The sequence below is a fragment of the Lactuca serriola genome, chromosome 4 (assembly GCF_051521515.1).
Source record: "Lactuca serriola cultivar US96UC23 chromosome 4, Lser_US96UC23_V15, whole genome shotgun sequence".
NCBI classification, from domain to species: domain Eukaryota; kingdom Viridiplantae; phylum Streptophyta; class Magnoliopsida; order Asterales; family Asteraceae; genus Lactuca; species Lactuca serriola.
The window spans coordinates 4,353,999-4,367,217 of NC_136411.1; positions in this window are offsets into that span (position 1 = coordinate 4,353,999).

The window sequence follows — 13,219 nt, forward strand, 5'->3', positions numbered from 1 at the left end:
TATAGTCCACTGTTTTACAGAAATTCACAGTTTTGGCCCTCCAAAACAGAAAAATTCGCATAATGGGCCTCATTGGGCCGAAAATGTCATTTTTAGCCCATTAAGCTTGAAATTTATGTTTTTAATCCTCCAATTGAGTATAACTCCAGAAATAATTTTATGGAAACTGTTTTGGCACACTTCATCCATCAGAATCTGTGAAATGTCAATTTGGGCCCTTAATTTTGTATTTTTCACATTTTTGGCCCAAAATTTGTGTTTTTAACCCAAAGAAAATTATTACTAAACCACTTAGCCATTTTTCTTGAAACACTTTGTGTGTAGAAATATATTTGAAGCTAAGATCATAAAACATAGGTTATATCTCGGGTTGAGGGGTCTTAAGGCTAGATCCAACATAAAAACACATAAAAGCATACATATAAGCATGGAAATCATACAAGGCATACAAAACACATATAGATCTACACTTTCACTTGTATTCCCCCCCCCCCCCAAAACTCATAAAAACAGAAAATAGGGGGTATGAAGCTCACCTTAGGGGGTAGTTTCGGTTCTTGAAGAAAAGATGGAAGAAAGTTTGGTGATTTTCGGCCCTAGCACCCCTTGATGAAGATCTCGGGTTTATGGAGTTTTCTAGGAGTATGATCACCAAAGAAACTTGTTTAGAATAAGAGATCTCATGTGAGAGGGGAGTTTTGAAGCTTAGGCATGGAAAAACTTACCAAAGGATGATGATAACCTTGAAGAATCCTCTTGAAACACAAGAAAAATTTCGAGACTTTGAATGGAGAGGAAGAGAGAAGTCTTGAGTGATTTAGAGAGATTTTTGTGAGATGTGTGTGTGTGTGTGTGTGTAAACTCTCGGCCAAGGGAAAGGAAAGAGAGAAATGAGAGGTGAGTGAAGTGACTTGTGCATGGAAACATGTGAAATACATAGATACATGATGTGTATTAGACTTGGTTATCCTCCATACAATAATGAGGTGTCATGTTTAGATTAGTTTGGTCCTCCTTGTTAAGATATTTATTTATTTTTACACACTTGGGCCGAAATGGAGTAATCATGGAGGAGTTTGGGCCTTATCTTGGTCCTTACTCAAAATTATGAAGCCCAAAAATAAGTTTTCGGCCCATTGGGGCAAATAAAGTCTTTTATGGCCCAACAAGGCTCATTAGAGATAAGATGGATTATTTTAGGTCCACATGGCCCAAATACTAAAGTTTTATGAATGTGGTCTATTTAGAGCCCACTTAGGGCTTCTAGGCCCAATAGGAGAATTTTAGTTCATAAGGAACTTGGGCCGGGATTGCTAAGGTTTCCAACCCTTAGTTGAACATATGAGGTGTATCTTGAACGAGGATAGAGTATTGTATTCACTTAGAGTACATGCTTTTACAATGGATGATGTTTATATGAGGATAGAATTTCCTAGCTAAAATGCTAGTTGTGACAGTGGGACTCTGAATGGTGGGAGTTAGCCATTAGGTGAATACGCCACATCACATGTGATCAGGGTTGAATAATCTCAGAGTGCTGGATTTGGACCTATTGCGCAGCTCTTGTTTGAGTCCAACCGTTATAGGGACGAGTCTTTACTTGAAGGATTATCTGAGCCTCGTCACATGTGATGGTGTTCAGGTGGTGGCTAATTAGCATTATAAGGAGGGCTTCAGCAGCTGAGGACTAGTTGTGTTGAGTCTGAGGTTTCCCTAGGGCAAGCCTAGGATGAGAGTAGCAGAGATCAGCAGTAGTAGAAGTGACTTGGTGGAGTCAAGGCGGTTCTTGAGGAAAGTACGGATAGATGTGGAAGGTAGTATTGGCCCGTACTACTGAAAGCAGAGGATCCGTACTCGAATCAAGGAAGGCCGAGACAAGGCCAGGAAGCTAGTAGTAGTATCAATGATCCCTTGAGATATTCCAGTTTTCTGATATTGCTATGATGTGTTTCAGTATGGTGGTTTTGCGTCCGAGGACAGCAGCCGGCAGTGGAGGTGCCGGGGAGGGATCAGGATCAGGCTCGGGGAGCGAGCACATGGATGAGCAGACCAAAGAGTTTCTTTCTTCAGAGATCACTCGTATCATTTTAGAGCAGACTCCTGTGATCTTTGGTTCGATCAAGGAGGGGATTCTAGAGCTGATGGATGAGAGATTAGGCACCTTCCGTGCCGAGGTGGCGGCCGTGCCGAGGTGGCGGCCATGATGGGGTCGCGCACCCTTACTTTCAGGGAGTTCAGGGCATGTGGAGCTTCAGACTATCATGGGGCACGAGACCCCATAGCGAGTACCAGATGGTTGGCGGATGTGGCCAACGCTTTCCACACTAGCAGATGTCCCGAGGGGGACAAGGTCAGACTGGCGTCCTGTCTTCTGAGGGACAGGGCACGGGATTGGTGGGAGGAGGTCGGACATGCCATTGGGGATGATGCAACATTGGACGCCATGACCTGGGCTGATTTCTCTACCAGGTTCAGGGCAGAGTTTGCACCGGTCATTGAGGTGCAACAGTTGGCTAGGGAGTTTCAGGACCTCACCCAGACTACAGAGTCAGTGGCGGAGATCACCGCCAAGTTCAGGGAGAGGGCTCTTCTCGTTCCTCAGTACGTGGCTGATGAGGAAATGAAGAAGGCCCGTTATCATGAGATGTTGCGGAGCGATATTTGCCAGTTTGTGAGCCGATCCAGCTGTAAAACGCTGGAAGATATGATTGCTAGGGCTCGGGAGAGGGAGATTGATCTCGAGATGGAGAAGAAGAGGAATCCGGAGGCGGTTTCGGGTTCAGGCGGTTCGGGCAAAAAGCCCAGGGTTTCAGATCATAGGTCTAGAGGACAGCCGAGCCACGGTCGATGTGGTAGGTGTGGGAAGATGCACGAGGGGGCGTGTAAGGCAGGGAGTTCCGGATGCTTCAAGTGCGGTCGGATTGGACATTTAAGTAGGGATTGTACGGCTCCTGCTACTACTGTTGCAGCATCAGATTTGATTTGCTTTCAGTGCAATCAGAGGGGACATAAAAAGTCCCAGTGTCCGAGCTTAGCCGCAGCAGGGAAGGTGGTTGCACCTGCCCCTGCTACCTTGAGGATTACAGATGGCCGGCAGGGCCGAGCCGAGACGCCAGTGGCGAAGAGCAGGGGGTTTCAGATGACAGCAGAGGAGGCGCGAGCGACTCCTGATGTGGTGACGGGTATGTATCTTCCCTTCATCTCTTTATTATTATTATTATCGTTTGAGTATTGCTTATGATTGTATGTTTTATTCAGGGTCGTTCTCTGTGAACGGCATTTCTGCTATGGTATTATTCGATTCGGGGGCTACCCGATATTTCGTATCGCTTGCGCTTAGCAAGAGATTTAGTAGAGCTCCAGGGGAGCTGGATTGTCCATTAGAGGTTGAGATAGCAGCTGATAGGACCGTGAGGGTCGGCAGAGTGCATAGAGGGTGTTCCCTTCAGTTGTTTGATGAGCAGTTTTCAGTGGATCTGGTACCTATTCCCCTGCGAGGGAATAAGGTTATTGTGGGCATGGATTGGCTAAGCCCCAATGGGGCGGTGATTGATTGTGAGCTCCAGCTAGTGAGGGTCCGCACTCCCAGTGGGGGAGAGTTGGTGATTCAGGGCGAGAGGCCACAGCGTTGACCGACCTTTTGTTCTGCCGCAAGGGCGAGGCGCTATGTTCAGCAGGGTTGCGCCGGTTTTGTAGCTTACGTCTTGGATGCCCGGGAGAAGGGCAAGACGACAGTTGATGATGTTCCTATTGTTCGAGACTACCCGGACGTGTTTCCCGAGGATTTGCCGGGGATACCTCCTGAGAGGCAGGTCGAGTTCAGGATCGACCTAATTCCTGGTGCGGCTCCGATAGCCAAAGCACCGTATCGATTAGCTCCCCCTGAGATGCAGGAATTGTCTACACAGCTGCAGGAGCTGTTAGACAAGGGTTTCATTCGGCCGAGCAGTTCGCCTTGGGGAGCGCCGATCCTGTTTGTGAGGAAAAAGGATGGGTCGCATCGTATGTGTATAGATTATCGGGAGTTGAATAAGGTAACGGTGAAGAACCATTACCCACTTCCGAGGATAGATGATTTGTTTGATCAGCTTCAGGGAGCGTCTTGGTTCTCCAAGATCGATCTACGCTCCGGTTATCATCAGATGCGGGTTAGAGATGAGGATGTACAGAAGACTGCTTTCAGGACCAGGTATGGTCATTATGAGTTTGTGGTGATGCCATTTGGGCTCACCAATGCTCCAGCCGCGTTCATGGATCTCATGAACCGCGTGTGTAGGCCGATGCTGGATCGGTCAGTGATAGTGTTCATAGATGATATCTTGGTATATTCCAAGACGCAGGAGCAGCACGAGGAGCACCTGCGGGAGGTGCTGGAGGCTTTGAGGAGGGAGAGACTTTTCGCAAAGTTCTCCAAATGTGAGTTCTGGTTGCGCGAGGTGCAGTTCCTTGGTCACCTCGTCAACCAGAAGGGCATTTTGGTAGATCCGGCCAAGATAGAGGCCGTGATGCAGTGGGAGGTCCCGAAGTCTCCATTTGAGATTCGGAGCTTCCTAGGGTTGGCAGGGTATTATCGGAGATTTATTCAGGATTTCTCCAAGATAGTAGTGCCGCTCACCCGACTGACCAAGAAGTCAGTGGTATTTCGTTGGGGTCCAGAGCAGCAGACAGCGTTCGAGACCCTCAGGCAGAGGTTGTGCGAGGCTCCGATCCTTACCTTGCCAGAGGGAGTAGAGGACTTCGTAGTCTATTGTGATGCCTCGATCACCGGTATGGGAGCAGTTTTGATGCAGCGAGGTCATGTGATAGCTTATGCCTCGAGACAGTTGAAGCCTCACGAGGCTAATTATCCTACCCATGATTTGGAGCTGGGGCAGTTGTGTTTGCCCTCAATATTTGGAGGCATTACCTTTATGGGGTCTGTTGTACTATTTACACGGATCACAAGAGTTTGAGGTACCTTATGGATCAGCCGAGTCTGAACATGAGGCAGAGGAGGTGGTTGGATGTGCTAAAGGATTACGACTGTGAGATCCTTTACCATCCAGGGAAGGCCAACGTGGTGGCCGATGCCTTGAGCCGCAAAGTGTCGGCGGCCCCTATCAGAGATCTATGTTTGAGGATGACAGTGATCACTCCGTTGTTGGAGCGGATCAAGGAGGCTCAGGTGGAGGGCCTCAAGGAGGAGAGACAGAAGTGTGAGAGGATCGTGGGCCGAGTAGCCTCGTTTGATTATGATAGTCGTGGTTTGCTGACGCTTCACGGGAGAGTGTGGGTACCGTACTGGGGTGGAGTACGGCAAATGTTGATGGATGAGGCTCATAAGTCTCGGTTTTCTATCCACCCAGGGGCGACGAAGATGTATCGAGATCTTCGACCTGATTATTGGTGGCCCTGCATGAAGCGGGACGTCGCCTGGTATGTTGAGAGATGCCTGACCTGCCTGAAGGTCAAGGCGGAGCACCAGAGGCCTCACGGCAAGATGCAGCCGCTAGACATTCCCGTGTGGAAATGGGAGGACATCACCATGGATTTCGTCACCAAGCTCCCCAGGACCGCACGAGGAGTGGATTCGATATGGGTAGTAGTGGATCGGTTGACGAAGAGTGCCCATTTCATCCCGATCCAGGAGAGTATATCGGCGGAGAAGTTAGCCGATATCTATGTACGAGAGATTGTGGCACGTCATGGAGTGCCGGTATCGGTGGTGTCAGACCGAGATGTCCGTTTCACATCCAGATTCTGGAAGCGGTTTCACGACGAGATGGGTACTCGTCTCCATTTCAGCACCGCTTTCCACCCTCAGACAGACGGGCAGAGCGAGAGGACGATTAAGACTCTCGAGGACATGCTTAGGGCATGTGTCCTAGATTTCGGTGGCAGTTGGGATACGTATCTTCCGTTAGCGGAATTCTCGTATAACAACAGTTATCATGCGAGCATTGATCGACCTCCCTTTGAGATGCTGTATGGGAGGAAGTGTAGGACCCCGATCTGTTGGGGCGAGGCCGGTCAGCGGGTCATCGGGAGCACGGAGGTGGTGCTCAAGACGACTGAGTTGATCCAGCAGGTCCGTAGTAGACTGCAGACTGCTCAGAGTCGGCAGAAGAGCTACGCCGATAGGAGGCGTTCGGACTTGGAGTTCCAGGTGGGGGATATGGTTCTTCTGAAGGTCTCACCTTGGAAGGGTGTCATCAGGTTTCGGAAGAGGGGCAAGTTGGGCCCCAGATTTATTGGTCCTTTCAGGGTTTTGGCTCGGGTGGGTCGGGTTGCTTATCGGTTAGATCTTCCTGAGGAGCTTAGTCAGATCCACAACACTTTCCATGTGTCTCAGTAGAGGAAGTGTTTGGTGGATGAGTCAGCAGTCGTTCCCCTAGAGAATATTCAGGTTGATAGCAGCCTGAATTATATTGAGAGACCGGTCGCAATTCTGGACCGGAAGACCAAGACCTTGAGGAACAAGGAAATTCAGTTAGTGAAGGTGCAATGGCAGCACCGGAAGGGGTCTGAGTGGATGTGGGAGGCTGAGGAGGAGATGAGGGAGCACTACCCAGAGATATTTGCAGATTCAACCGTAGCAGACTTCGAGGACGAAGTCTGAGATAAGTGGGGGAGAATTGTAACGACCCGCCTCCGGTATGATAATTCTTTGGTATTTATTTTGGAAGTTTTGCAAGAGGGACTCGGCGAGTTCATAGTCTGACTCGCCGAGTAGGGTCGGGATTTTGAGCACGTGTTAGCTGGCGACTCGGCGAGTCCATATTCCGGACTCGGCGAGTCTGTCCGTCTGGGAGAAACCCTAAATCCCCAGGTTGCCCACTATTTAAGCCACCTTATAGCCCCCAATCTCGCCTCCTTCACCCTCAAAAGCTGTGAGAAAACCCTAATTCGTTCTTGAGTGATTCTAAGTGATTTTGTGTGCTATTGTGAAGGCTTGAAGAAGGAGAAGAAGGAAGGAGCAAGGAGAAGGACTGTAGAGTAGAGATTCAAGGGAAAGCAAGAGCTCTTTGAGCCGGGGAGGTACCGGAGCAGCAGCAGTTAGCCCTCAGAGCTATTCGCTCAGCAGCCAGTTCACGAGGTGAGTTCCCTTTCAGTAGGAACGGGTCTAAGGTCACAACGCCGGCCCGTTTAGCTAGCAGTAGTATCCGGATTGTTATCCGATGCAGTAGTTAGCACGTTTGATGCCTTCGTGGCTCAGACAGGATTATGTGTGTTCATGTTAAGTGATACGTTTATGTTATGATCAGTCAACTTCAGACTTTGGTCCGATGCCAGCTTCGAACTTCGGTTCGATGTAGGGGACAAGGTCCCAGTCAGCTTCGAACTTCGGCCCGATGTCAACTTCGAACTTCGGTTCGATGTAGGGGACAAGGTCCCATTCAGCTTCGGACTTCGGTCCGATGTCAGCTTCGAACTTCGGTTCGATGTAGGGGACACGGTCCCAGTCAGCTTCGGACTTCGGTCCGATGTCAGCTTCGGTCTCCGGTCCGATGTAGGGGACAAGGTCCCAGACAGTCAGCTTCGGACTTCGGTCCGATGGAGGGGGCAAGGCCCCAGTATGTGTTTGATATATTATTGTATGGTATGTGGTAATTTGGGGGAGCTCACTAAGCTTCGTGCTTACAGTTTCAGTTTTGGTTTCAGGTACTTCCGCCAGTAGAGGGAAGAGCTCGGGATGATGGCATCGCACACACCACAACTTCAACTTTTATCCTAGGAGTTGATTTAGTTCTTGATATTTATATGACATGGATATGATACAGTTTTCCGCACAGTGTTTTATTATTATTTTGAGATACATCATGTATGGTTTAATGATATGACACTCAGATTATGGTTTTTGGTTATGTTGAAAAATGAAATTTTTGGGTCGTATTTTTGAGTCGTTTCAAGGTTTAACTCCAACACATTTAGTAGTGACTAGAATTTGGAATTGTGAAATGAGCATCATTGGAATAATGTTCAGTCGATCTGTTCACAAAGGAAGGACAATGATTATTTATCCTAAATAATCTTCAATCAAAAATTATTTTTATCCCTTATTATATCTTAACCATCTAGCCCGAATCTGCAAGTGTTACATTATCTCCCCTTAGGATGATTACATCTCGGAATTATCAACAAAACAGAGCTTGTATAATGACCCCCACATTACCTTTCCATCCTAGGTGATAAACGTAAATCTTATGTCCTTTAAAATGAGTTTCTAGCTTCTGGACTTCTTGATTGTTGGTGGTGCCCAAACTTGCACCTGCTCTTCCTTCTACATTCGATCTCCATTGGAGGCTCCTTCTCTGTAACCTAAGATAAGGTTTTTACTTTGATTATCGCAATAAACCGATGGGTCATGTTGTAATGAACTCTCATCGTATGATGAAATGGTTAGACTCATGTCTCTTTTAGTTAGACTCTAGTAGGGAATGTACCCTCATTCATGTTCTAATGTGATATAATCACGTCATAATAGGTATCATTTCTAGCTACAGTTTGCTTAGCCTTAATGACAATCACGATGCTTTTATTGATCGCTTCGATTCTCTTTTTCTTTAATCTAAAGTCGGACGTTACGTCGATCTTACTTCTTAGATTAGTTAGACTCGGTTTGATATGACCGCTCGGGTAGGAATAATATTCATCTTCGTAGTCATTACCGAAACAATGTAATGATGGAAATGAACAAAATAGCTTAATTACTTAGATACTAAGTAACCTTGTGATTTTCCCTGATCCAAGTGTGAGTCCTATGCTTCGGGTAGTCTAGGCCTCTCTTTTTTCCCTGATCCATGTATTGCCTCTCAGTTCTTAAAGTCATTATCCAAGAAAATCATATAACGACTATATAACGTAATTGAGATTTTATAACTTATGATAATGATTATAATCATATTCAAAGTTTAGTACACTCTATGTCACTATTAGGCTACATATTACAAGACTATCTATGTGGAGCAACCACTTAGTGACTTGAACTCCTTGGATAAGTAGCTTCCTTCTATTAACTTCCTAAAGTGAACTAGTGTTTGTGTTAATTCAGGTGTATTACCTAAATTATAATAGAAAAACATCTCACGATCATCGCTTAACATTATAAGTTTAAGTCTAGAAATACTCTAAATTCTTAGTTCGCTTAAACTAATTCTCTGATTCCAACTGTGACATCCTAAATTTTACAGCCATTTTAAAACTTTTTTTTGAATAATTAATCAGCTAATCTTAAACTGTTTATTGATGATTATTGAAAAATAGAGTTTATGTATTAATGCGGAATTTGTCCCATAAAAGTATTTTTGAAGAAAATGTTTTCCACTGATTTATCAGAAGTTTGAGATGTCATAACTAATACAAAACATAAGCATAAGCAGACGTTACATCAATATTCTTGCAGCCTACAAATTCCTTAAATTGCTCAACAGATAATTACATTATATATCAGTATCTTCGTAACACTACCTGTGATAGAAAGAAACTGAGTTGGTCAAAAAGGATTATCTCGCCTTATGAATTGTTTATAATGAACAAGCATTTGTCATTTGGAAGATGACCAGACATACCTTTATAATTGCCTGATCTGGACCTACAATTTTTGGTTATCCAAAATAATATGCAGGCATACCATTAAAGTTGCCTAATTTAGACCCACCATTCCTGGTCATCCAAAAAAGAATACGATTCGTACTCCGGTATGTATCTTGTACCATCACCACATGAAAGTGTCAAGAAACAGAGCTATACTCTCCGTTCCTAACTTACACACACACATATCCCAAATGAGACTACCCAATATCCAACTTAATTGAACTAGGTATCTATAATAAGTTTTTATCTTTATTAATGGGCATAAATACTAAACTTCCAGTACAAACTATTTCTAGACAACACTATCCTATCTTGGTGTATATATTTAGCACATAATATTTAGGCATTAATATACTTTTATGCTTCTCTCTAATAATATTCCTATTACTGTTTTTCTGTGATAATATATATATATATATATATATATATATATATATATATATATATATCTTGTAACATATATAAAACCATATCTGGTTCGCATATAGTATATCCTTAAATACATTTCTAACACATAAACCAAGCAATGAACTTATAGCTCACATGTAAAATTTCTAACAGATATTTAATACTTTAATTAATACTTGTATTAAAATTATTTTCATGAAATGGACAATGCACTCACTTGATAAAAGTGGATGCCTCAGAATTTGGGCAGAACTTCACCTTGGTACTTTATCTTTTCTTGTGGCGTGACCAAGATACGAATATCACTAAGTCTAAGTCTTATACTCCTGAAGACTAATAATAGTCTAGATTCCTCACTAATCATACTGTCTACATCAAGATTTATCAAGTAATAAACAACCAGGTAGGATCATATCAGAGGTAGGGTCCGTTTGGTATACAGAGTATACTATTTGGAAACCCAACTTTAAACACCTCACAAAATCTTGCCTATTTATCATCCCCACAAGTAGATCAATAAGTATATGACTTGGAATTACTAATAAATCTTATATATAGGTTCATAATAACGACATACGACTACAAATATAAGTTACACTGAAAGCAAAAGAGTGTAGCTTAACTTGCAAAGGTTTTAGCGAAATTTGGGAAATTACGTTGGTAGGACTCTGGCCAGATAGCTATTAGTTTCCGAGCACTTAGGGACCTTAAAGCTACCCAAAATACCCTGAACACTAAGAACTTTCGAGATTACAACTCATAAAATTAGAGAGAGAGAGAGAGAGAGAGTTTGTTGGAGGTGTAAGGGAAGAATGAACACTTAGAAGCTATTTATAGGCGTTTTGGGGCATGTGCGTGTCACACATCATACTGGGCGCGCTACACTCTATGGGTGTGCTAGCCTCGCTTTCCATTTGCCGCGTGTCACCAAATATGTGATCCACCTCACTGCTTCTATAAGGATGCTACTTGTCACCATTTCCTTTGGTCACATCACCATGTTTCAAAATAGAGGGGTTGTCTCGACATTGCCACGTGTCACCCTCGGAGAATGCCATGTCATCATACGCACACAGAGCACTACGCGCAAGCGAGTTTCCAAATTTTTGAAAATTCATAAATTCTTCATAATAGATTCATTTTCAACGTTCTTTGTATCCCTAGTATCCTCTCGACGAGCTCTACGACTTTCATTAAGGTATCAACCACTAATTCCACTTTATCATAATTTCATATATAGACAGGCTTAGAATGTTAAACATTATGCAAAATTCATATCTTCTTCACACGAACTTTGTTATCGACTACCTTTTTATCTTTGGGTTTATATTTACGAGATCTTTAATTCTCATTTAGATTGTTTTGGCTAACAGTCAACCAATTAGAATTTCGATTTCTACACCCGTATTGCAGTGCTGAAAGTTAAAAAAGTCATAACTTCCACTCACGAAACAGATTTGAACATTCTTTATATGCACGATCTCAGTTTAACGACTACTATGACTTTCGTTTAGATCTCTTACTCTAAAAAGTAATTTATCAAAAGTTCACTTTTTACGATACATAGAGTCGTGCCGTTTAATCGTGAAACTTCGAAGAAACATAATTTCTTCATATGAAGTCGGATATCAACGTTCTTTATATGTATGAGATCCTTGTCACATATACTATAATGTTTTCTAAGATTATTTATCCTAAATAATCTTCTATCAAACATTCATTTTTATCCCTTATTATATCTTAACCGTCTAGCCCGAATTTGCAGGTGTTACACGCTATGAGATTTATATTTTCGACCTCTATTCGACATGCTTCATTTAATATAATAAGAATTACCAGATATATAATATAAGATTGGCAATCCATGTTGAAACATCCTAAAAATCATGACCAAAAATTTCATTTTTAATTATTACATAAACCATAGTTATCAAAATCATTCCATCCAAAAACATGAGTCATAGTATCAATTAGAGTATCATATCAAAAGATATGTCAGGCTAAACAAAATGGTGCGTGCACTACAGTCATCTCGCGCTCTTCCCTTTGCTACCGGAAGTACCTGAAACCGAAACTGAAAACTATAAGCATGAAGCTTAGTGAGTCTCCCCAAACTACCACATACCATACACATAAATCAGGCTAGTAGGAGATACGAGCGCCGCCCACACTTGGCTAACTAGGAGATACGGGCCTCGACCACACTCCTCTAACTATGAGATACAGGCCCTGCCCACACTCAAACAACTATGAGATATGGGCCCTGACCACACTCAGCTACTAAGCATACATACAAGTATCACACAGATAACAAGTATAGCCAAATCTATCAATCATTCCTACATCCATACTCAAATAATTCTATGAGATATGGGCCTCACCTACACTCTGCTATCTATGAGATACAAGCCTCGCCCACACTCAGCTACTAATCAATACAAATAACATATACAGTTCGGCCTTGGTGCCTTCGACCCATTCAAACCAAGAGGAAACTCACCTCACTGTCGGATGAAAGCTGAAACGTCTTTGCCCGAAATCAACTTTACTCACTCCCTAAACCAAAACAACCCCTTAGATTCCATTCCATACTCATAACCTTTAAGGGTCATCTCTGGTCAAGTCAAAGTCAAAGTCAAATCACTCGTCGAGTTTACCCTTCAACTCGTCAAGTTCTCATAAATCACATAATTGTGAAATCGAGATCTAACTCGTCGAGTTTTCCTCCAACTTGTCGAGTTCCTTATTCTCAATGAAAACCGGACTTTCCTAGTACAACTCGTCGAGTTCCCTTGTGGACTCGCCGAGTTCCATTAACAAAATCGGGAATGTTAGACCCAACTCGTCGAGTTCCTGGTATTTCTAGTCTATTCAGCCCTTTACTCAGATCTAAGGTTCTAGAATATAGATGTACATTATTTCCGTGGCCTATTTATGTAAAGTCAACAACTTGATGGATTTGCATGCCTTAAATGGACCCAATCTCAAGATATATCAACCTACTTCTATGGACATGGTCTTTTCTTGAACAAGAACGGGTTTAAGACCCATTTTATGAATCTAAGGGCCAAATAACACTAAGAATGGGAGTTTGTAGCATCAGAACTATGGAGGTTATCAAGCTCCCAACAATGGGGTCAAAAAGACCCATAAAAACAAGACTAAGAGAGATCTAAGCTATGAATCATCAAGTTAGGGACTTTCTACCTCAGAAAGTTGCCAAAGATGAACGAGATCT